This window comes from Haliotis rubra, unplaced genomic scaffold (genome assembly GCF_003918875.1).
Source record: "Haliotis rubra isolate DU_JTF1 unplaced genomic scaffold, ASM391887v1 Scf844, whole genome shotgun sequence".
Classification (NCBI taxonomy): Eukaryota; Metazoa; Mollusca; class Gastropoda; order Lepetellida; family Haliotidae; genus Haliotis; species Haliotis rubra.
The window spans coordinates 1-24,745 of record NW_025767573.1 but is presented as its reverse complement, the minus strand read 5'-3'; the positions used below and the strand labels follow the sequence as shown (position 1 = coordinate 24,745).

The 24,745-nt window shown below is 40.1% G+C and overlaps 2 long non-coding RNA genes across 3 annotated transcripts; one reads left to right on the top strand and one right to left on the bottom strand.

Annotated features, from left to right (window-relative positions):
- Positions 1 to 212: 212 nt before the first annotated feature.
- Positions 213 to 2,488, top strand: LOC124262545. Of its 2 annotated transcripts, XR_006894626.1 has the most exons (4): positions 213 to 338; positions 896 to 1,067; positions 1,641 to 1,919; positions 2,272 to 2,488. It is a non-coding gene; the product is annotated as an uncharacterized LOC124262545 (long non-coding RNA). The 2 variants fall into 2 exon arrangements; XR_006894625.1 differs by lacking the exons at positions 213 to 338; positions 896 to 1,067 and having other exon boundaries at positions 1,607 to 1,919.
- Positions 2,347 to 24,202, bottom strand: LOC124262546. Its single transcript, XR_006894627.1, has 3 exons — positions 24,126 to 24,202; positions 21,314 to 21,315; positions 2,347 to 2,409 (listed from the first exon to the last, which is right to left on the bottom strand). It is a non-coding gene; the product is annotated as an uncharacterized LOC124262546 (long non-coding RNA).
- Positions 24,203 to 24,745: the final 543 nt, after the last annotated feature.

The window sequence follows — 24,745 nt, the reverse complement described above, 5'->3', positions numbered from 1 at the left end:
GTTCCTCAAAGCGATCGTAGCGCTAAGATGATCGTAACTCCCATACTTTAACATAGACTTACGACTGTCATAGCGTTACGATCGCTTTGAGGAACGGGGCCCTGGGCCGGAAAGGGGACTGCAAAGGAGGGTGGGGCTTAAGGGTTCAACAGTCGATTAGGTCACACAAAGGTCACACCTATGTGACATCCTAAAAACCAAAATGGCCTCCCAAAAATGCCTCACCCCCCTGTATACAACAGGCACAACGATATCGGGCACACTTACACAACGACATCGGGGCACGCTGACACAACGATATCGGGGCACGATTGCTTAGTTAATGCAAGTTTGACGAGGTACAATACATGTGAATCATTTTTCAGTTGGTTTATGACTGGTTTGAATAGAGATATAGCAGGACGGTTGTTTTCAATACTTACTAATATTCGCATCGTCGGAGACGTCTATCAGTATCATAGATTACTCATACAAGGTACTGACATTGTTCAAGAATGCATTTACATTCTATTCTGAGCTAAGGGACAGTTTGCAGACGAAAAAGCTGAAAGTGTGACCGCTGATAGAGCGATAAGAGCAGAATGTGTCCTTTTGTTAGACTGTCCACGCAAAACTACTTGTACCACTGCATAACTACTTGTACCACTGCAGAAACACCTAGTAGTGTTTTTTGTGGTATGTCATGAAAAGTTAAATTTCACTGACAAAACAGTTGTTGTTGTAGTAACAGCATATATTTATGATTATGGAAAACGATATATAACTCGCATTGAAGGGAATCAATAGATTTGTGCAATTTGCCCGTTTGTTTACGGTAAACAGAAACGTGGGATAACGTGTAAGGAAATTAATTTATGACAGTGATGTTATTTTGTTTCATTGCGGACCCGGAAAGTGTACCGTCCGACCAACCAGCCAGCAGCTGTGTCCGCGGTACCGCGTCAGCCAATCAAATGCTATGGAGTCAGGTGAACAGATTCCAACAGACGTCGCCGAGCTGTAATTATACCAGATCGACTTGTATTTGAGAGCGTGTATTTGATGCGATCACACGCACTTTATCAAAGGTAAGTGTTCTCTTTCAAATTACATATACATGCGCTGTTGTGAAATCCACGATTACATGTACAGATGTTGAGTTTTAAAACATTCATATATGTTTTATATTCACAAAACATGTTGTTTAAGTCATCGATTATATGATGAATGAAGAGCAGGGCTGCTTATAATGGCCCAGCAAAATAACCTTCGAGCACAGAATAGCAAGTAACAAATGTTAGGTCCAGTGATAAAAGTTTGGTTTCTTTTTTAGTTCGCTTGTGTCAGCTGACACTGTCTGTATAAATATAAACCCAGCAACATGTGTCTCATACATCACGCATAATCTAGCTGTATCGGGGCGGTCTAAATATATGGTCCATGCAAATCATGTCCAGATTAGACTTTCATCTAAGATTCACACCCTTGCCTATCTATTAATCAGCCTGAAAACCTGCTTCCAGTTACACATGCACTGTGATCGATTCATCAGTTTTATAAGTGTAGGTAATGCTTCGGCCCTATTCAAACACGTGGGTATACCCAGTGTGTAGACATTACAGATCATTGATATATATTTGTTTCCTTTCCGATAATTACAGATGACTGATCTACTACCAGCTCCGATAACAGACCTCCTTTCATGGCGTCTGACTGCTATTGTTATGGCTGTTCTCATTATCGTCACCTCCATATTCGGGGCAGTTGCTCTGTTCAAGGAGGAGATGATTGACGCCTTTGGTGTGGTTACAGATGTAACCACTATCATTATGGGCAATGTGATACAAAAACTTAAGAAGATCGTGATTCTCCTTCACTGCGTTGGATTGTCTGTGAAACAGGCAGGAAATAACTGAACGAGGACGCTACAGGCTATGAAGGTACGCAAAACTGATGCTTTCAAGTGTAATTTACATAAAAGCTAAGAATGCACAATGGCATTTAGAAAGTGGCCCTTTGTAACATATAGAATATCTGGGGGATTTTATTGTTGTTCGACCACGGGAATTGTGCCAATTTACGCTTGTCAGGTTGATAGAGAAAGTACATGATCTAGACTACTAGTTGTCAAACGTCTATTATTGTGGTTTGGAATCCCGGGTGGGACCCAAACCAAAAACGTCTGCCTCATTTTTCGTGTTTGAAATGATCAGCAATTTGCATTTGACGTTTGAACTACCAAATAGTCATAAACTGTTCAAGGTTGATTTGGGAATATTTCTTATGTTCCAGGTACACGGGAGGGAGCCGATGATCAATGGTTGCAGCAGTAACAGTGATGGATACATGGGGAACATGCATATATTGATATGATGCATTACATTTCTGCTGGACATTTTGTGTGAATGTGTGTTACTGTGTCTTCAGATACTTATAACCATTCTTTGTGGTATATTTTGACTGAACTCACACAATCACATAAGAAATAAAGCATATGGAAATCTTCAAATTGACTAGTCTCTTCAGTTTGTTTGCTATTGACAATGCGTGTTCATAGCTTTCAGTAGACGTGTCACGGTGTCGAACAGTTGGATCGAACCCGTCAAAATATGGGACACACAAGTTCCACCTCGTCCCAATAAAGGACAAACAATCTGAACCAGGTCACAATAAGGGACATGCAATCTGAACCTCGTCCCAATAAAGGACAAACAATCTGAACCAGGTCCCAATAAGGGACATGCAATCTGAACCACGTCACAATAAGGGGCACACAATCTGAACTAAGTCACAATAAGGGACACACAATCTGAACCACGTCCCAATAAGGGACATGCAATCTGAACCACGTCACAATAAGGGACATGCAATCTGAACCAGATCACAATAAAGGACATGCAATCTGAACCAGGTCACAATAAAGGGCATGCAATCTGAACCAGGTCACAATAAAGGGCATGCAATCTGAACCACCTCACAATAAGGGACATGCAATCTGAACCACGTCACAATAAGGGACATGCAATCTGAACCACGTCACAATGAACCACCTCACAAAGGGACACACTGAACCATCACAATCATGCAATCTGAACCACGTCAAAATAAGGGTGACAGAAATTCAGCCTCGTCACAATAAGGAACACACAATCTGCACTTCGACACAACGACGATTACAGAATCTGAACCACGTCACAATAAGGGGCGCACAATTTTTGCCACAATAAGAGAAACACAATTTAACTTCGCCAGAAAAAGGGACACACAATCTCAGCCTCGAAACAATAAGGGACCATGCACACTACCCAACACAAGGATTAGCACACTACCCAACACAAATCACCAACAAAACGTCCACAAGATGGCTGCATAGTTTTCATCAGGATAGGCATAGTTTTCAAGGCCCAGCACACTATCCAACACAAGACCATGCACACTACCCAACACAAGGTCCCGCACACTACTCAACACGAGGCCCTGCACACTACCCAACACAAGACCATGCACACTACCCAACACAAAGTCCTGCACACTACCCAACACGGGGCCCTGCACACTACCCAACACAAGACCATGCACACTACTCAACACAAGACCCTGTACACTACTCAGCACAAGGACCTACACACTCTACCCATCACAAGGCAGTGCACACTACTCAACACAAGGCCCAGGACACTACCCAACACAAGACCCCGCACACTACCCAACACAAGGCTCTGCACACTAGCCATCATAAGGCAGTGCATAATACTCAACACAAGGCCCAGGACACTACCCAACACAAGGCCCCGCACACTACCCAACAAAAGGCCCTGCACACTTCCCATCACAAGGCAGTGCACACTACCCATCACAAGGCTCTGGACACTATCCGACATAATAGCCTGCACACTACCCAACACATGGCCTTGCACTCTACCCTACCCAACACAAGGCTCTGCACACTACCCTGCACACTACTTGCACATATATTCATGACTTAAGGTTTGTCGTGTAAATATTTGAAACCTTTGAAGAGGCTGTACGATGATATACTAAGGAAACATCAATGTTTGCACCAGACATATATTTGCACAATTGCACTCTTGTTAAAGAAAGAACAATTAATTGATGTGATATTTAAATAATCTTCGTGCACTGAACGCTGTTTCGACTCACAAATCATGACACAGTGTCAAGTCGATCAGGATTGAAAACACAGTGTTATGTAATCATACTTAATATTTAACACGCTGCGACGGGCGTGTATTTCCGAATAAAGGAAATTGGCGAGGTAACAGTAATAGTGTTTTTTTTTTTCAGAGGCTTAACAGGTTGATTTACCGCCGTCGCCCGTGATGGATCCCCTTTCATGGCGTCTGACTGCTATTGTACTGTCTGTTCTCAATATCGTCACCTCCGTTGTCGCTGCATTTGCTCTGTTCATGGAGGACGTGGTCGAAGCCTTTGGTGTGGTCACAGTTGTAACCACATGTCATACACGGAATATGATCAACAGATTAAAGATCGTGATTAACATTCAGCGTGCGGGAGCGGGCCACGAAGTTCAGTTGCCATGGTGTTAGGAGCTCTTTAGTGTAGCCTGAATCCTATCACCGATTCTACAAGTTATAGAATTAAAAAGATTACAATCTTGACTGTACTCTTGTATGTGTTGGTTATTTGCTGTATGTGTCCGTAATTTTCATTGAGGGGCAGATAATGTGTAAACTTGAGTAAGCTGAGATGTTGATTTATATGATTGAATTTTGTTGTATATATCTTTATCACCGTGAAAACACCAAAATCAGTGTTCAAAGTTGAATTGATTTAAAATACGATGATGTCAAATAACTCTTATGAAACCTATGTCTCACAAGTCATTGGACACTACCTTTTAAAAGTGGAAATGAAAGTCTTTGTCGGCGTGAAAACGGGGAGCATGGCAACAAGGCAAAATGGTAATAAGTTCTCAGCCTAACAATGAATTCAAAAATAAACGATACAAAACCCTTTCCACATCCATAAGGAATCACGCTAGATTCTATTGTACAATGCTAACTGTATCATGAACATGTGTTTGTTTGTTTGTTTGATGAACGCCGCACTCAGAAATATTCCAACTGTATGGCGGCCGTCTGTAAATAATCGACATTGCAGAATCCCGGGATTGACATCATGATACATCATGATAGAGCAGGAGTTTATGAATCACTATCAAATAGTGATGACACCAGGTGTTCACGAGACGGTGAGGGTATCCGGCTCCACAACATGAACCCGTCATTAACATAAGGCAAGTCAGCTGTTTATCTGAAACGTTTCGGTAACGCATGGCACAAGTCAAAATAAAGAATTGCATCGGACATAATATTTGTCACTGGTGCATCAGTCTTTGAAATGTCATTCACACGTCTACCATAAAACGTTTTCAAAGCTTCACTGAGGGCTTAAATATTGTTGCCTTGATCGAGCAGCTTCTATACAAACAACCTTTAAAACTGTTCCTTAAACGAGCATCCAATGCCTCTGTACATGAGCTGTATATTCCTGAGAACGAAGGGTTGATAGTGTGTAATGAAATGTTGGAATGTCAATAAATTATTTTTGTTAATTAGAGTCTTATAAAATCTTTCATCAAGTGAAACCTTGACAGTATAATATGACGCTGAAGTGCAGAACTGCATAGCTTGATTGTTTAATATGGCAGAAATGCCCGAGGCTATGCATTTCTAAGAATGTATACCTAAGGTAACCACTAGGACCCACGAGCGTCGGAATAGTTCTGACAAATATAATCTTCATTTGGAAACACACGATATATGAATATGTCGGGGAAAGGACTTAACTCAGTCAGCTGCGACGCCTTAGACTACTAATAGGACCACCACTCATGACCCCTTGAAAAAGTAAACGGCATACATGTCAAACATGACCAGCACATGTGTTGTCAGAAAAGGCAAATGGCTTTGTCCCTAATGTTTATCCGGCAGTGAATGGGTACCCGGTAGGATAAGATGGTAATGTGACGTTAGCCTTTATGGTCACGGATGACTGAAACTGAATCGTGTGCAAACTGACCCACTGACCGGTACACTTGACTGATGATGTAGCGGCACGACCATACACGCGGTGAATGGAATTAGGCACATGATATCGATGTTTATTATAAAACGGAACACATAAAATAAACGTTCAGGCGTTGTGTCTGGGACACTTGTGTTGCGTCTTCCTCAACCACTTCTCCAACTTCGTCTGGTGTTGCACGATGAACCAGGATTTTACCAGGCATGTTGAAACTTGGTCACATTACAAATTTAATTGAGTTAATGGCAGTTATTTGATAAAAGTACGTATAAGTCACATAAAAAGTCGGCATTTAATGCAGTGTACCAATGGAATAAAGTAAGGCCAGAAATGCTTGGAAAATGCTTTTTGGCAATTATTTGATAATTGTTGATATTTCACATTCAAAACTCATATATAATCATTCATACCACCTCGACCTAATATGGCATATGAGTAATCACGATGTACATTCCCTAATCATAATGATTACTCGTAAAATATCGAAAACTTAGAAAAAAATACATGGTAGAAACACTTTAAAGAAACAAACTATACTGTGACCCACCTGGCAGACAGACAGGGTGACAGCGTTACGTAACCCACGGGCAGTGCATGTCAGGGACCGTCTCAAAATATCAAGTGTCAGTATCACTGCTGGTCGAGGACTCTAGCGGAATTACAACAGGTGCAACTCGGCTGACGTTAACGCCGTCCCGCAGACGGTATTCGTCCTCGATTTTGAGAACACGGTCTTCAGCCTTTTGCCACACATCTGGGGGTAATTCTTGCAAAGAAGCATACACAAGCTCTTTAATATCTGAATTCTAGCAAAAGTTACCGGTTGGCAACATGGTCTTTGTATGCGCATAGTTCCTTGAAAGAATATATACTAGCTTGGGGACAAATACACCTCTATGAACAGACTAAAAGTAAAAACTTGTTGCGGTGAAAATGAAAAATACAAGAAGATTCCCCAAATAGGAAAAGGGATCAGTTGACAACCTGGGCTTAGTGTATTGCCAAGTAGCACGACATTATATCATTTAGTTCTGTCTCTACAGTCAGACACACACACCGCTATGAGTTGCTTCCTGTATTGTGCATTGTATTAGTCAGTCAGAATAATATAATTATGCCTTTGCCCGAAAGAAACGAGCTGTCGATTAGCGTTATAGTGCATGTAAACACACACCCTTTGAAATTACACCAGTACGTTAACAGTTGCCTAATCCGGCAGGTGCGTGGCGGGTAACAAAACGATTTGATGGCGACACAAGATTGAATCGACATTCCGCTACACAGCGCGCCGTACCATAACGCCAACAGTCAGACATATTGTCCCGGTAAGACTGGCTGGAGTTTTCACCTTATAGGTTACTTCACCTACGATTCCTCCTATTGCAGCAGCTAGTAGTAGTGTAATGATTAACCTCAATCTGTCTCAATCAAACTTGTAGCAAGTTACGATGTGGCACCTAACCTCTTGAAATAGAGGTCGGTAGGTTTACACGCCCAAAAACACCTTTAGACGATAGAATTTGTAAATGTTGTGATGGCAATGCAATTGATGACGAAGTTCACTTTTTGGTCAGCTGTCCACTGTATTTGGATTTACGATACGATTTGTGGGAAAATGTACTAAATATTAACCCTTTTTTCTCTCTCTTGCCACCTTCCGACCAGGCCATATATATACTTGGTAATGTTAAATTAATAAAACCCTTAGCTGCATTAGTTACTAAAATGTTTAATAGACATAAACGCATTTTGTAGTCATGTAATTAAATATATATACCACACTCCATTGTCGCTTACAAGCTGTGAGGGGCGGTGGGGTAGCCTAATGGTTAAAGCGTTGGCTCGTCACGCTGAAGACCCGGGTTCGATTCCCCACATGGGTACAATGAGTGAAGCCCATTTCTGGTGTCCCCCGCCGTGATGTTGCTGGAATATTGCTAAAAGCGGCGTAAAACCAAACTCAGTCAGTCAGTACAAGCTGTGATATTTTATTTACTACTATCTGTTTTAGATATAATATAATGCCTTGTGTCTCATAGGCCATATGGCTGGATGTTATATTTTATTGAATGTTTTTAAGTTTATGTATGTTTTATATATAACATGTGACACAAAAATAGAAATATTTTCTTCTTCTTCTTCTGCATCCCAGTCTCTGACTGTAGCTAAATCCTGCATAAAGATTAAGTATATATACAGAGGAATTATTAGTTTAATAATAATTTAATGGTTACGGAGCTTTCTGTTCGAATCCAATTCAGTCGATATATACTTCCTCATGTAATAAAGCGAAGAGCTAAAGTTATCCATGAGTAATCGTGACCTAGTTATGTGCCTTGATACCATGCAGTAGAGATTAATCTTGAACAAAGAACAATCACGGTTTTGGTGCAGTTCAAATTAAACTACTGGGACTGTGAGGTGCAAGCCTTTGGTGTGGCCCGCCGAGTTATCACAGGTCAGTAAATGTTAAGAACATCTACATGGAGACGTGGCAATCAACAGCCTCAGTCGACTAGAGAAGAAGCACGTACAAGCCAGCAACCACCTCACATTGGTCATGAGGTGTAGAGATCAAGACATCATCCCCAAAGACCTCAAGATCGCATCACCTATCAGCTCACCCCTACTCGAGCCATCCTCCATATGGCCCCCAAAAGACCTGTAAAGGAAATAATCCAACATCACCGGAACACCAAAGCCATCAACCTCAACCATATGAGCCAGCTGATCGACACACTCCAGACAGATATCTTCAATACACTGCGCTCGGCCCAGACCCAGTCAAACAAAAAGTTGGATATGAATACCAGGTCCAATCATATAAAGAAGCTTGAAGGTCACATGCAACCAAAAAATCAAACATAATTAAAACACAATTATCACTTATTCATGACATATAATATACATTGCTGATTATGAAAAAACATGTAAACAAAATTATAAGCGTACGATCGCAAATCAAGAATGCAATATTTTGTACTTGGGTTTACTTCCCAGGAAACGAAGCAGCCGGGATACCGAACCCTCTCAGAGCGGGTGGTTGTGCACTCAAGTGTAACGGCCCGGTCCATTTGCAGATGCCCTCACGGCTCATTGTGTGTGTATATATAGAGATGTTGGGTTTTGTAAATACGTGCTCATTTTTTGTGTATAACATTTTGCAATCAACAGACATCATAACATGTCATGTGTACAGGTATCACACCTGCCTGTCTGTGTAATTACATAATGTGACAGAGACCGAACTCGGGCCATAAATCAATGCGTTTTGTTTATGGTGTATAGCCTGATAGGTGTTAAAGGGCTACTGATCCAGAGCGATTAATGTTTCCAGCCAACAGTTAAATTACGAAACCTAGCTGCAAACTGGTCAGCCCTTGCTCCCTCGACCGTGACGGACAAGGGGGACTGGGCTACCGTCCACCTTGGCAGAATTTCTTCAACTAATCAGTGGGACATTAGGAAGGGTGGATGCCCATCAGATACCGTTATTTGAAAAATATTCCCGGTAGTTCTTGTTTGATTGTAATAAAGTATCCCAGCAGTGTAGGCTTTTTCAGATTTTCAAATGTTTGGATGGTATAGTGACTGATCCAATTTGATCCTATTTCTGTGTTTTTTGCATGGAAGTGCAGTAAGAGGAATTATCAGCTGAGTTACAAAACAAACATCGATCAAAGGATTAACTGATGCCACGTTGATTGATTAATTGCTTTTATCCTGCTCAGCGGATTTGTCTAAAGGTAGTGTTTATGTATGAAGATTTACTAAGCTATACTGAATACACCCTGTCGTAAAGTCTCTTTGTAAGGTCAAACTATTTCTTAAATCAAATTCTACATCCATTTACGTTAACATTTATATATAGTCAACATTACTATGAAATCAAAATTTTACATCAAAATCAGCATTTTTATCAAAGTGAATATTTTTATATAAGAAACCAAATTAATCATCAAAGTCTGCATAATTTTACAACAAAATCAACTTAGGATTATCGAGTGAAAAAGATTTCATCTTTGTTTATCAGTCTATACTTATACTATCAATTGCGCATGAGGGTGGCACAGCAGAGGTAACGAACCAGTCATGAATTCTGGGATATCATCCGGGTACTCACTGGAGAAAAACAATAATAAAAGCAGCAACCAGTCCACGGAAATTGCTCTCGATCAGTGGTCCTTTAAGTTCAAATTGCATGTGGTCAGTGATCGAAGTTGTGTAATAAATATTGTCATTAGCAGACAGGCATACAGACACATAGGTGTCAATAAAACAGACACTGAGTTTTGTCTGTGACAACGACATATCTATATCACAGTTAGAAATTCTGTTAACGCTAAATAATGACTCGGTAAGAAGAACGTATGGTGTAAAAGACAAATGAAATTATATAAAGAGTTAAATCGGTAATCTACTGTCATAACATAAAAAGCTCGCTCCTGTGAAATATCAACAAAACATTAGAAAAATAGCTCACACCAAAGCCTTCACCGAGTATTCACCGGACAACCGCTTCCAAGTTGCGCGAACCTATTTCAATGCCCAGCTGTTGAAATCACTTGTTCCCCCAAGCGCTGGGGAAAAATTAGTGAATCGTCTGAACTCCGATTTCGCGCGGTTTTTTTCATCGTGTTATTTTTCAACTTTATAAGTTGAATTTTCATTTGAAAGATACATGAACACATGTGGTATGAAAATCTCTAAGCTACGCTGAAGAAGGAAGAAGTACCCACGAGATACGTTTATACTCCATCATTCCATGTTACAACTTACTGTCAGTGGTATTTTTAACATAAATTAAATCAAGTATGATTGCCAGTCGACTTGCCCCCGCTACAAATTGCCCCAGCAAATTTGGTCAAATTGCCCCAGGGGGGTAGTTAAAATGCCCCAATTTATTTAAAATGATTAAATATATGCCATAAATGCATAGTTTTGTCAACTTTGATATTATGTTCTTCATATATAAGTATACATGTATACATAGTTATGAGTTTACTGATGGAACATTTATCAGAAATATGGCTTCCTAATAACTTTTATATGAAGAACATAACATCAAAGTTGACAAAAACTAAGCATTTACGGCATATATTTAATCATCTTAAATAAATTTGACCAAATTAAAATAAATGAGCAAATTGCTGGGGCATTTTGTAGCTGGGGCAGTTCGACTGGTACCCATGAGATATATATTATCAAAATCAGTAAGAGATTTCACATGAGCTTGAAAATGTTTCGCTATAACGTTCTTTTCGGTTTGGAGCCCTAAATGCTGCAGTCTACCCGAAACATTGCCGAATACAACGGCAAATCATGAAGTACTTGTTGCTTTCAGTGTTTTCGATTTTGTCCAGTTACGCACGTTGGCATCAGACGCTATTTGTCAGTTGTATGTGCCGTGAGAGTTGTACTGTATTCTCATTGGCTGACAAGCTGTCATTCTAAGGCTATGACGGAGTACCATAACTATTTCCATAACCAAACACTGGTGAAACATACATAGTCCTGACTAGTATTTTATAGTTCACCAGTTTTCGGGGAATAACTTATCTTCGTCGCGAAAATTATCTCTGCTCGACCAGGCTGGGATCTTGCATGGAGACTTGATACGTTATTAATGAGAACTAGGATCCTATTTTTTTCAACAAAATAACTCCAGTGTAATTTTTGTAGCAGATAATTTCTATTTTCCCCCGTCTGAGGCATCATTATTTTGTTTTTAAATCCAAGACACCCTACAGTCACCCATTTGACACAAAAGGAACTGCAATTCCATTTTTAAAAAAATTCTTAGGGACTGGTCATATATTTATAGGGGTGGGTTTGCTGGTTGGAACTGTATCACATTTTGCTGACAAATAGTATTCTTGTTAAATGCTTCTTCATCTTCACTGGAAGACTGTCTTGCAAGATGTAAAATGAGATCGTATTGATAAGCTGTAACATCCATTTCAGAAATAACACCGGGAACATCTTTTACTGCTTCAGAATCCATGAACACTGTTAAGTTGTGAGGTAAAATCAAATAGGAAGCCATCAACAACAGGCACATATGACGACATGTCAGGTGATACCCCCTCTGCTCATTAACTGTCGGGTGTTTCCGTAATAGGCGGAAATACAAGAACGGTTTTGTTTTTGTTTTTATTGCTATTTTACAAAGTTTTTTTAAATTTTAATCACGGAAGGTGACTTTTAGAATATGCTTTACAATATTTCAAAAGTTTTGTTTTCTTTCGTATTCTCCTTTAAATACCTAGTCAGCAGCCAGCCCAAGGCAGTACCAAGACTTCCACCAACAAATGCGACTACTAAAAAAAACTGTTGTCGACCTCAGTGATAAAAACGGCACTGCACACCAGGTCAACCTGCTCTCCAAGGGACTGAAGTTCATCCCCACCAGACCTTTACGCAACCATGACGACTTCATTACCAACATCGAAAAAGGCCTCACACAACTAGCCCCAGGAGGTAAGATTGACTACCTACGTCACCAGATTACTGAAATCCTGCTAAAGCCAGCCCACAATCTCCAAACCTGACAGTTGCCGAAACACAAGCCATCAGTAACTTACACATTGACAAGGACATGACCATTGCCCCTGCCACCAGGGCAAGGCCACAGTCCTCCTGAACACACCACAACATGGTCAACATGTCATGTGAAAACATCATTATTAATTTGCAAGGCTATGACCTAATGAAACTACACTGCATTGTCTCATGTTGTTCCCAACATAATATTTTCGTCTCTGTTTTTATCAGTTCTCAATCCTACATTGACATATGCATCTGGGTAAATGTCCACATTGTTAACGCCGACTATAACGAGATATGCAGCATGACCAGTATATGTATAGCGAATGTTCCCAGAGTCACTATGTACAAAATGCTCCCTGGGGATTACATTTGTCCCCATCCACCTATGCCTCGGGGGAAAGTGACAAGGTCAGTCCTGGTGTATTGTACCGCGTGTATTGTTTGATCATTTACTGGCCGTCGTGATAAAGCTGGAATATGGCGGTCTGTGGCTTAAAATAACATTAAGCAACTCAGTATCTTTTTAATCAAAAATTGGAGAAACGTATAAGTTTCAATTCGAACATCGACGATGTCGACACACGGAAGAAATACGTTGTAACGAACCAGAGGAAACAATTGGTCACTTGCATGGTCACGAGACAGAGTTGATTACGTCACCAAGATTAATCTTTGCCCAAGCTACTTCGAAATACCTGCTCGACATTCTGCTGCAGTTGACACGCCTCCACAGACGTACTGAAGCAGAGTGTGAATGTCGAGATTGAGGATGTCAGTGAACGCAGTCTGTAACATGACCATGTCGTCCAGGAAGCTGCTGCTGATGCTGGATCTGTTGCTGTCACACGGTTCTCCCATGTGTCGGCCGAATCAGTTCTTTGACCCGGACTCGATTATGTGCGACTTCTGCAGCATAGTCTGTGACGCGCCCCCAATCCATTGGATACTCGTCAAGTGCCGGAAATATTGAGAACGACTGTATCATTACTGTATCATATAACTGTATCATAACTGTATCATAACTGCCCAGTTTCTTAATATTCTTATGATTACCTTCAGTGTGATTCATGAAATTCGCCTAGCTATTCTTCCAGCTAATTTAGAATGACTTTAAGAAGACAATTAAGTGACTTTTAGCACACAACCAAGATATAACATCGATGTTCTTCATCTTTAGATCACGGTTATCACCTTGATGTACTACTAAACGCCTTACACACAAACAAAGAAACTTTACACTCGCTGATCCCTCGTCGTCAGCCGGTAGCGTGACCTTGAGATTACTATTCGTGGCCACAGCTTGTTGACATTCCAACAGATGAAACATGCTGATAATTGACATGGGTACTTCTATTTTTGTCAACAAGTGGCCGATCGTCTACTTCCCGACGTTGTAGCTGTGTATTGTTAAAACGCGCGGATCTAAGTAGTTTAATCTGGAATGAGATACAATGTTATGTTGGTGTCGGAAAGACCTCCTCAAAGTGACTGAAAGGTTAATCTTTGTTGCCACATGACACAAATGTACTGGCTATGCACATCTCTGACTTACTGTATTTTTTACAAAATTTTAATGTGAAAAGGACATATTTCGGTATGATTGATCCCAATATGAATCATCCAGGTTACAAAGTGCTGTCTAAAATTAACGATAATATCTGACTTTATCAGGCTTTCTTGCAACTGCTGAAGCAGTGAAGACGACACCCCGACATCATCTACTCCACCTCATAATGCCTTGACAACACCAATAAATGTTCACCTCAACAAGGCTGAAATTGCTGTGGTTATCGTAGCCTCTGTCATCGTCGCTGTGGCGTCTAAACGGGTGTTGGTGATTTACAACAAAGAGCTCGGCAAGATTATACAGGAACTTGTTCATTGCCAATATATACAGGAACTTGTTCATTGCCAATATATACAGGAACTTGTTCATTGCCAATACGTCGAAAAAGACAGACTGAAATACCCGATACAGGAGGTCGGTGACGTTAACCTTGGACCACCATCCCTGACCACAAGTAGCAACACCAACATCAACAGCACAGTCAACACAAGCGATACCAGAATTAGACCAAGAGACCTTGCCGAATGGTAAGTGGATGGATTTGGCCTTGCCAAGCGGAACCCTGTTTGAACAAAATGGAGAACTAAATAATATCTCTCACTGACTTTTTATTGTCATCTCGATTGTAGTTTTCACACCACCTGACTCCCTGCCGCGAGCGTCGGAAACTACCGGAAACTGACGAGCTAGCCTATAACCTGTCGAGACTATGGTGTCTGGTGTACTGAATTTCAGTGATTTTACTCTGTATCGCCTGTGGGATGTTTGCGGCACGTGGAACTGAATATAAACGTAACAGGGAAAGGATGCAAAGGGCGTGGTAGACTCTGATAGTGAGAATACTGTGTTAGTGTTTGTACTTGTGTAACACAGACAAATACTGGATACATACAGCATTATTTGCGTGTGCGTGCGTATGTGCGTGCGTGTGCGTGTGTTGGGTTTCACGCCGCCCTATATAAGTATGCAAGAGCGACGTAATAAACTGTAACCTAAGATCGAGTGCTAAAATGTGACACATAAAGAAGAAGCGCGTGCACAACGCAGAACAGAAGCACTTACCCTGTTTAATTTGTACACACACTTGTTTCGTGTCTGCAGATCCCCTAATCCCTAGAGCCACTGAGGGATGAAGCATCCACCCCACCCCACCCCACCCACACTAGGGGCAGCAACGCCTATGAAGGACCACCCACAGAAGCGTGTGCATTTCTTTGAATGTATCTCAAACGTCATTTAAGATGGACCTACGAGTTCATTGGAACTTGATGGACAAAATGTCCTGTGTATACTGAGGTGACATTTCTGTGACAGTCATTCTGAACTGTCTTGTATATTGAGGTGAGGTGAGGTGAAATTGGGTTTTACGTCGTGCTTGAGAATATTTCGCTCATATGACGACGTGCATGCGTGTGTATGTGTATGTGCGGCTGCTTGTACCAGCCCAGACTGAAGCTGGTTTTATAGTGCTAGCTCACTGAGATACCATGCCACAGTGAAGCATGAATACCCCACTCAGACGCATTATACTGACTCCGAGCCGACCATTCCTTGTTGTACACATTAATGTCGAGCGCCAGGCAGGGACCAACAAGTACCATATTGGTATGACGCGGTCGGGGATCGAACCCGCGACCTTCCGCTCTCTGGGCGGATGCTCTAACCACTACACCACTTAGGCGGTCTCTTGTTTATTGATGATAGACAGGTAGACACTAGGTTTCTGTATAAATACTCATATATGTATACATGCATATCGTCACACTATGGTGCTGACAGGATCTGATTTGGTGGAATTATCACACATACTGACATGGAAACCAAGATCATCATACGCACGCACAGACATACATACATGCATACATACATACATACATACATACATACATACATACATACATACATACATACATACATACATACATACATACATACATACATACATACATACATACATACATACATACATACATACATACAGACATACATACAGACAGACAAACTGTTGATAAGACAAATGTTAATAAAATTATATTGTTAATTTTCTGGTCTCATACTTCTTCCTATAACCCATATTACCCAGTAAAAACAGGGTGTTGCTGTACAAACATAACCATAGCCCTACTCTCGAAAGTTAAGGTATGGGCGTAAGGATGCCAATGGCACACTGGTCTTTGGACATTTAGTTGTCTCGAATATAGTTCTTGCTGCTTATGATTTGACACCGATTTGTCTGGTACTGATAGATTAAATGGCCGCTGTAAATATGCTAATACTACAGTCCATTACAAAATTAATATACCGAAAGCCATTAAAAACGCAATTGGTATTTGTTGTCCTGAAACTTACAAAAGTTCTATTGAAGATTTGTTCCTGCGATACAGAGGATGCAGGGATAAAAGGCCGTTATCCTGGCCCATTTCGAGTTCCAGTCTCGGAGCATTCCCCTCACCTGAACTTTGATACTGAAAACTGAACCTGTGACATTTCTCGGAAACACAACCACATTCATGGAACACGTTGTGCACATGCATTATCTGCACCCAGGCCCTGTAAAAGCACAAGGAATTGTGGAACTCAATTACTGTGAGAAAATGCCACACTTGACACAAGACGAAAGGAATCAGGTTATCGGTATGGTCAGCCACGGTGCTTCAGAAGTGATGATTGCCAGGCACTTTAATGTGCATCCATCCACTCTAAGACGACTCAGACAACGTTTTCGGGCTACCGAAACAGGACATGGCCAAATGTTATTTTTTCAGATGAATCCAGGTTTAACTTATCCTTTGCAGATGGACGTCAACAGATTTATAGACGTAAAGGAGAAAGACTTGCGCCAAACTGTGTCCTTGAACATGATCGTTTTGGAGGGGGGGTGGTGCCATGATCAGACCACAGACCATCAGAGGCTGCAGACAATCCAACAGCTGTTCCTGAGAAATGTGTATCTTTCAATGCCCCAAAGACTGCGAGCATGTCTTGCAGCGCAGGTGGACACACACGATATTGACTGCAAGTGACCCATCCTTTGTGTGATGTCGTTGTTGCGTCACTGATGTTGTTGTTGACTGGACATTTTCAGATGAAACTATTCACAGATGTTCACTTTAAAACATATCTGCCAGTTAGGTTTATATATGTTGAAATTAGTGTGAGTAAAGAAAGTATGAATGTCAAATTGCATTTTTAATTGCTTTCAGTATATGTCTAGTCGTTTGTACATGCGAAATTCCAGCACGAAACGGAATGGTCCTTATTTCCCACTACATTGTTTGAATCACATTTGAGTGTCAGTCACATAGGCACAAAAGGGAAATCCTCAGTATCGTCACTATTGCACCAACACAGCAGTAGTTATGTCATAGTGATTCATAATATGAAATTAGAAGGAATATTACAATGAACTCTGCTTTAGGATAGACGTTGTATGAATATAAAGCATATTTTGTCGCTTTTATTTACAAGCATCGTTCCCGTCTAAAAAAAAAAAATGGAACGATAAAAAGACTCACTAGGAAGATTCCCCTTCACTGACACTTCTTGAACATTTTAGCCAGACCCCTGACTTCATTAAAATTTAACATATATGTTACATTTGTGCAAAAATTCGCACACTGCAGTTTCTGCTTTATCGATCACTACATTGTCTAATTTGTTTACAGACCGCCGTTGCATGGCGATACTGATTATACCAGTGATATGCACGAGAAATAGTTTTGTCAAATTGCTGGTACTTTTTACTTTGGGAAATACGTGTGGCTATTATTCTGTTGAACAATTTTAAGAAGAAGATACATTTTGTACATACACAAATAATATATCATAGATATATATTCAATATGGTTTGCTATACAGGAAGTATCAATTGTCAGTCACTTTGTCACTTGTGATTTTCACAAACACAACTTCCTTCCTTCCTTCCACAACACAGTGTGTTTACCGCAACATACGCAATTCTCAGTCGACGGTTGACTTGGGTCTGGTAGGGTCCAGTATAACTTCAGTGGCAACTAAGTGTCCATCCACAGAGGAATACGTGATCATGTCTGTACAGGAATCAGGTGATGACCCCTCCCCAGGACAAAGGTAAGATGGATCCGCGGGTCTCTATCCTATCTCAGGTATCAACAATGTCGTTAAATTATTGTGAGATATGTGAGATATCCATACCAGACTCATGTATCCTGATGACTTATCGCGCCTGAAAGGAAAAAGGAAATCTGAAATAGGAAATAAATCGGTACTGCTCCAGCTAATGATAATAACAGAATGTCGGATGACAATCGTATAACATGAACTGTGTTGACGTCTCTTCTTCTTCGTATTCTTCTTCGTCTTCTTCGTATGAGATAACCCATCCCCTGGACAACGGTAAGATGGAGAAATCTTATCTCCGGCTGCTACAATGTCAATAAAAATCGTTGGGCTATGTATCAACATGACAGGCTATATATCCTCATGACTCAACCCTACACTTGTATACATGGTGACTTGATTTGTTGTTTAACGCCGCATTCAGTAACACCCCAGCTGTATTGGCAGCTGTCTGTAAATAATCGAATCTGGATCACACAATTCAGTGATTAGCATCATGAAGATCGACCTTCGCAATTGGGATACGATGACAGGTGTCAACCAAGTCAGATATCCTTACCACCCGATCCCGTTAGTCGCCTCTTACGACAAGCATGGGTTACTAAAGATCAACTCTAACCCGGATCTTCACGGGTCACCTGAAAGGGAAAGGGAAGATCCCGATTACTCTTGCTAATAAAAGCAGAAGTGTGCGAACTGTCAAACCGATGACAGTGAACTGTGCAGAAGCTCCTTCCACCCTGAAGTTCTTTGTCCACTTTCAACCTCCCCAAATTCAATTACAATAATTTTTAATTAAAAAACCCCAGTGTCTCAACCAAATAGAGGTTTTTACATGTCTAAACATTGTTTTATTGTATTATTACTACTACCAGCTTGATCTAAGAGTGAGAGGTGGTAGTGGCGGTGGTAGTGGTAGTGGTAGTGGTAGTATCAGTGTAACCTAGACGCAGATTTTCACCGTTATTTGAGTTTCAGTAGATACTCGATACTGATAAATCTCTGGCGTTCATGTTCTATATTTAACCATGACGTAACATGTCCATATATACCCATCCGTTTATAAATTAAACGCTTCAATTTAAACATCCCGTTATTCAGCCTCTTCAAGGAAGTTATTTGCATATTTGTACCACAAAACAGAATACAGAATGTCTAACCACAACCGGACATAACATGACCTCAAAGCAGTTCTCCAATTTGTGAACGTGAATTTCATCATTTCTTTAAAGTCATTATTTTAGCTCTCCGGGATATTATTACATGAAACGATTTAACTTTGTCAAACGTATTTAAATATATACGCGCTCTATGTTCTATAACACAAAAAGATATGAAAATTAATGTTTTTTCCAAATCTTTTTCATGTAAAATAATATGAATATTCATATCATAGCAGCATGTTTGTGTTTGTCATTCACCATAATTAGTAATTTTGTACGTAGTTGTGAATATTCTCTAAAACATGCTGTTGTTCCATCATGGGAGACTTTGATAAGTATGCAGTATGTATATTTGAACGATATGAACGATGCGAAAACGGCTAACGAGCATCATAATGTTGTGTGACATATTGATTTGAGCATTATCCGTTATACGTTTGCACCAATAGATATAGGAAGGAAGTATTTTGTTCCAAGCTTCTTAACACAACCGTGTTACGATGATACAACGGTGACATGTATACCATGTTATATTATTGAGTATTCCAAGTTTTTTACTGGGGCTTAACCGTCCGGAATATCAGGGTTTCACTGTTGACATTAAGCATCCCTCTTTGTATTATCTCTCCCAGGCCTAAGTAAATAAGTCGCAAAACACAATCCAACTTAAGTCTAGAATGATCTCAGGCAATCTACCCCGACACAACCTCAAAGTAATCATTGTGATCTGGGGTATATTTAAATAATTTCAGTTTATATTTTGCTTTTAATGAGGCAACTCTGTTTCTGGAACTAAATTAAATTTTACTTTTAACTACACCACCTCTACCCCCACCCCCACCCCACCCTCTAAAGCATAATACAGATAATTTCAAGTCTTCAATCTCAGATATTTTTACTCCCCAAACTGGACCTTTATTGTGCAGTTACCACTGTTTGGGGCAAAACATCCATGCTACAATTTGGGTAATTCATTTCAGGGTTTCTTTTGCCTCTGTCATTTCGATAAATACTGACCAGGTGCCCGTGGTCACATCACCTTGCTACATCAAGCACAGGGATACAGCTGTCCTAGTTCTTGTCTGTGCTGTCTGCGTTGTTGGTTCTGCGGCGACCGTGGTTGCCTACAGACATGGCATACAGAATACGCGGCGTCAACATCTTTATGACTCTGTGCCAGCGAGACTTGACGAGACTTTGAGGTATCCCACTCAGGAGTCGGGAGATGACAACTAAACAGCTACCTGACCAAATGGAGGCTTCGCAATTGTACTATACGTCAAACTGTTCTGCTTTACATAATTATTAACATTTGATTGCAATGATTGATTCAATGTACTTGATTGAATTTAAATATTGTTTGAATGCTATTATCTCAAGTCTTATGCAAACAAAAATAATATTCTTCAGATAATTTATGCTAACACGGTTGCCGCGATTAAACCGTCATCAAATGACAGAAACGTGGGAGCATATATTTTAAACGGTATTTATTAATTACCCACTTGTCTCTGTCAAACAGAAACTGGTGAAGATCATTGGATGTAATCATAACAGATTGTGACTGTCGCCACTATTTGCCAAGAAATATGGTTTGTAGTGTAGACTGTTGTGACGGCATCAGATGCTCTCGGGGCACATTCTGTTAACCTTCAAGCTGACCTTCAAGGGAAACATGAAAAAGGCAAAAGAAAGTGAAGAAAATTGTACAGATCATGATTAGGTTTATTTGAGAGGACTATTTATTGACCAAAGTCGTTAGATCTGTATTGTTACTACAAATTGTTGTTACGAGTCGCTAAGTTTGAGCACACCTTTACAACCTTACTCTATGTTTAGATGTAAAACACCAAAATAAAACCATAGTCAAGATGATTGAAATATGTACATCTCTTTGTGAATGTAATACGTTTGTATGTATGTATGTATGTATGTATGTATGTATGTATGTATGTATGTATGTATGTATGTATGTATGTATGTATGTATGTATGTATGTATGTATGTATGTATGTATGTATGTATGTATGTATGTATGTATGTATGTATGTATGTATGCATGTATGTATTTAATGTATGTATGTATGTAATGTATGTATGTATGTATGTATGTATGTATGTATGTATGTATGTATGTATGTATGTATGTATGTATGTATGTATGTATGTATGTATGTATATAATGTATGTATGTATTAAATGTATGTATTAAATGTATGTATGTATGTATGTATGTATGTATTTAATGTATGTATTTAATGTATGTATGTATGTATGTATGTATATATGTATGTATGTATGTATGTATGTATGTATGTATGTATGTATGTATGTATATACAATCTTTTACCAGTTTTATTCATTTTCTGATGTAAAATGGTCTTTGGAACACAATTATGTACTTGTATTGAAATATTGACCTCAATAAATTATCAACCTATATGCTTTGTAACGGCTCCATGGTAATAGTTGAAAGATTTTTCCTTTCAATCTCTAGATCCGCTTCTGTGGATCTTCAGAGATAATTATATCTTTGTCACGTACTGCGATTGTATACCTACTCCTGTACAGGCCGGTGTTAGAATTGCGTGGCTAAGAGGCAGAGCTTCCAAGCCAATTCACGGTGTTAGTCACTGGATTGTCTGATCCCGGCACGACCATCTACAGACTGCCGTGACACAGGAAACATATGCTACCAGTCCACCAGGTATTAGTGGCATCATGTATATTGTTAATACTGAGTTAATGCAAGTTTGACGAGGTGCAATGAATCTGAATGATTATTCAGCTGGTTTATTACAGGTTTGAATAGAGATATTGCTGAAAGATTTTGTATTACTTCCTTAAATTCGCGTCGTCGGAGACGTTTATCAATATCATAGATTACTCATACAAGGTACTCTCAATGATCATGAATGCATTTATATATATTCTGAGCAAAGGGACAGTTTGCAGACGCGGAAGCCGAAAGCGTTATCGCTGGTGGATCGATAAGAACAGTATCTCCTGTTGATAGACTATTCACTTGTAACCATTTGTACCACTGCAGAAACACCTAGTAATGTTTTTGTGGTATGTCATGAAAGATTAACTCATCCAGATGTTATTGCAGTAGTAGCAGCATATATTTATGATTATGTGAAATAATATGCAAATCGCACTGAAGAGCTTTAGATAGACTGCTCAGATTCTACAATTATGCGCGTTTGCGTACAGACAAGAGAAAGCTGATGTCAAGTGATATTGCATATTAGCTTATCACAGTGATGTTGTTGTGTTTCATCACGCAACGAGCACAGGCCCTCGTGTCTTTGCGAGGATTAAAGATTTAAATATATATATATGCTTAACAGTACAATACGTCATGGCACCTGGCATGATGTGTATTACTGTGGCAGCCAGACAGGAAACAGTTGTTCCCGAGTGAGGGAGTGGTTTTGGGCTTTGTCATTCAAATGCCAATGATCCGCTGGTCACGTGCCACCCGGCATTGAATATCTACAAAATATATGAGTCACCGATTGTATGATGAATAAAGTGCAGGCTGCTCCTAGCAGCATAGCTTACAACAATGTGTTGGTGCTGAAAACTGACAGTAATAAAGAGTGACAACAAAATAATGTCCGAACACTAAAGTAGCCAGTATACAAGTCTAAGAATCACCCTTGTGCTACCACACCCTTCGATCAGTTTGTAAATCTGTTTTCAAGCTATAAAAGCACTGTAATCGATTCATCAGTTTTATACGTGCAGGTAATGCTTCGGCCCAATTCAAACACGTGGGTATACCCAGTGTGTAGACATTACAGATCACTGATATATGATTGTATCCTTTCAGATAATTACAGATGACTGATCTACTACCAGCCCCCATAACAGACCTCCTTTCATGGCGTCTGACTGCTATTGTTATGGCTGTTACCATTATCGTCACCTCCATTTTCGGGGCAATTGCTCTCTTCAAGGAGGATATGATTGACGCTTTTGGTCCGGTTACAGATGTAACCATTAGCATTATGGGCAATGTGATACAAAAAAGATCGTGATTCTTCTTCACTGCGTTGGACTGTCTTTGAGACAGGCAGGAAACAACTGAACGAGGACGCTACAAGCTATGAAGGTACGCAACACTGATGCTTTTCAGTGTAATTTACATAAAAGCTAAGAATGCACAATGGCATTTTGAAAGTGGCCCTTTGTAACATATATAATATCTGGGGTTATTTTTGCTGTTCGACCACGGGAATTATTCCAATTTACGCTTGTCAGGTTGGTACAGAAAGTACATGATGTAGACTACTAGTTGTCAGACGTCTATTATTGTGGAAGTCGCGCTGGCTGAGTGGGTTAGATCGCTGACTTTGTGCCTTGGTGTTTAGGTGCTTCACTGTGTGTGTGGTTTCGAATCCAAGGTGGGACCCAAAGCAAAAACGTCTGCCTTATTTGTCGTGTATGAAACGATCAGTAATTTGCATTTGACGTTTGAATTACCCAATAGTCATAAACTGTTCAAGGTTGATTTGGGAATATTTCTTATGTTCCAGATACACGGGAGGGTGCCGATGATCAATGCTTGCAGCAGTGACAGTGATGGATACATGGGGAACATGCAGTTATTAATATGATGCATTACATTTCTGCTGGACATTTTATGTTAATGTGTGTCTGTCAGATTCTTTTTTACTGTGTCTTGAAATAACTATCACCCTTCTTTGTGGTATATTTTGACTGAACTCACACAATAACATAAGAAATAAAGCATATGAAAATCTTCAAATTGACTAGTCTCTTCAGTATGTTTGCTATTGACAATGCGTGTTCATAGATTTCAGTAGAAGTGTCACGGTGCCGAACAGTTGGATCGAACCCGTCAAAATATGGGACACACAAATTCAACACAATCTGACCTACGTCACAATAAGGGACATGCAATCTGAACCACGTCACAATAAGGGCCAGATAATCTGAACTATGTCACAATAATGGACATGTAATCTGAACTACGTCACAATAAAGGACATGCAATCTGAACCACGTCACAATAAGGGACACACAATCTGAACTACGTCACAATAAGGGACATGCAATCTGAACTAAGTCACAATAAAGGACACACAATCTGAACCACGTCACAACAAAGGACATGTAATCTGAACCACGTCACGATAAAGGACATGCACTTTGAACCACGTCACAATAAGGGACACACAATCTGAACCAGGTCACAATAAAGGACATGTAATCTGCACCACGTCACAATAAGGGACACACCATTTGCACCACGTCACAATAAGGGACACACAATCTGAAGTACGTCACA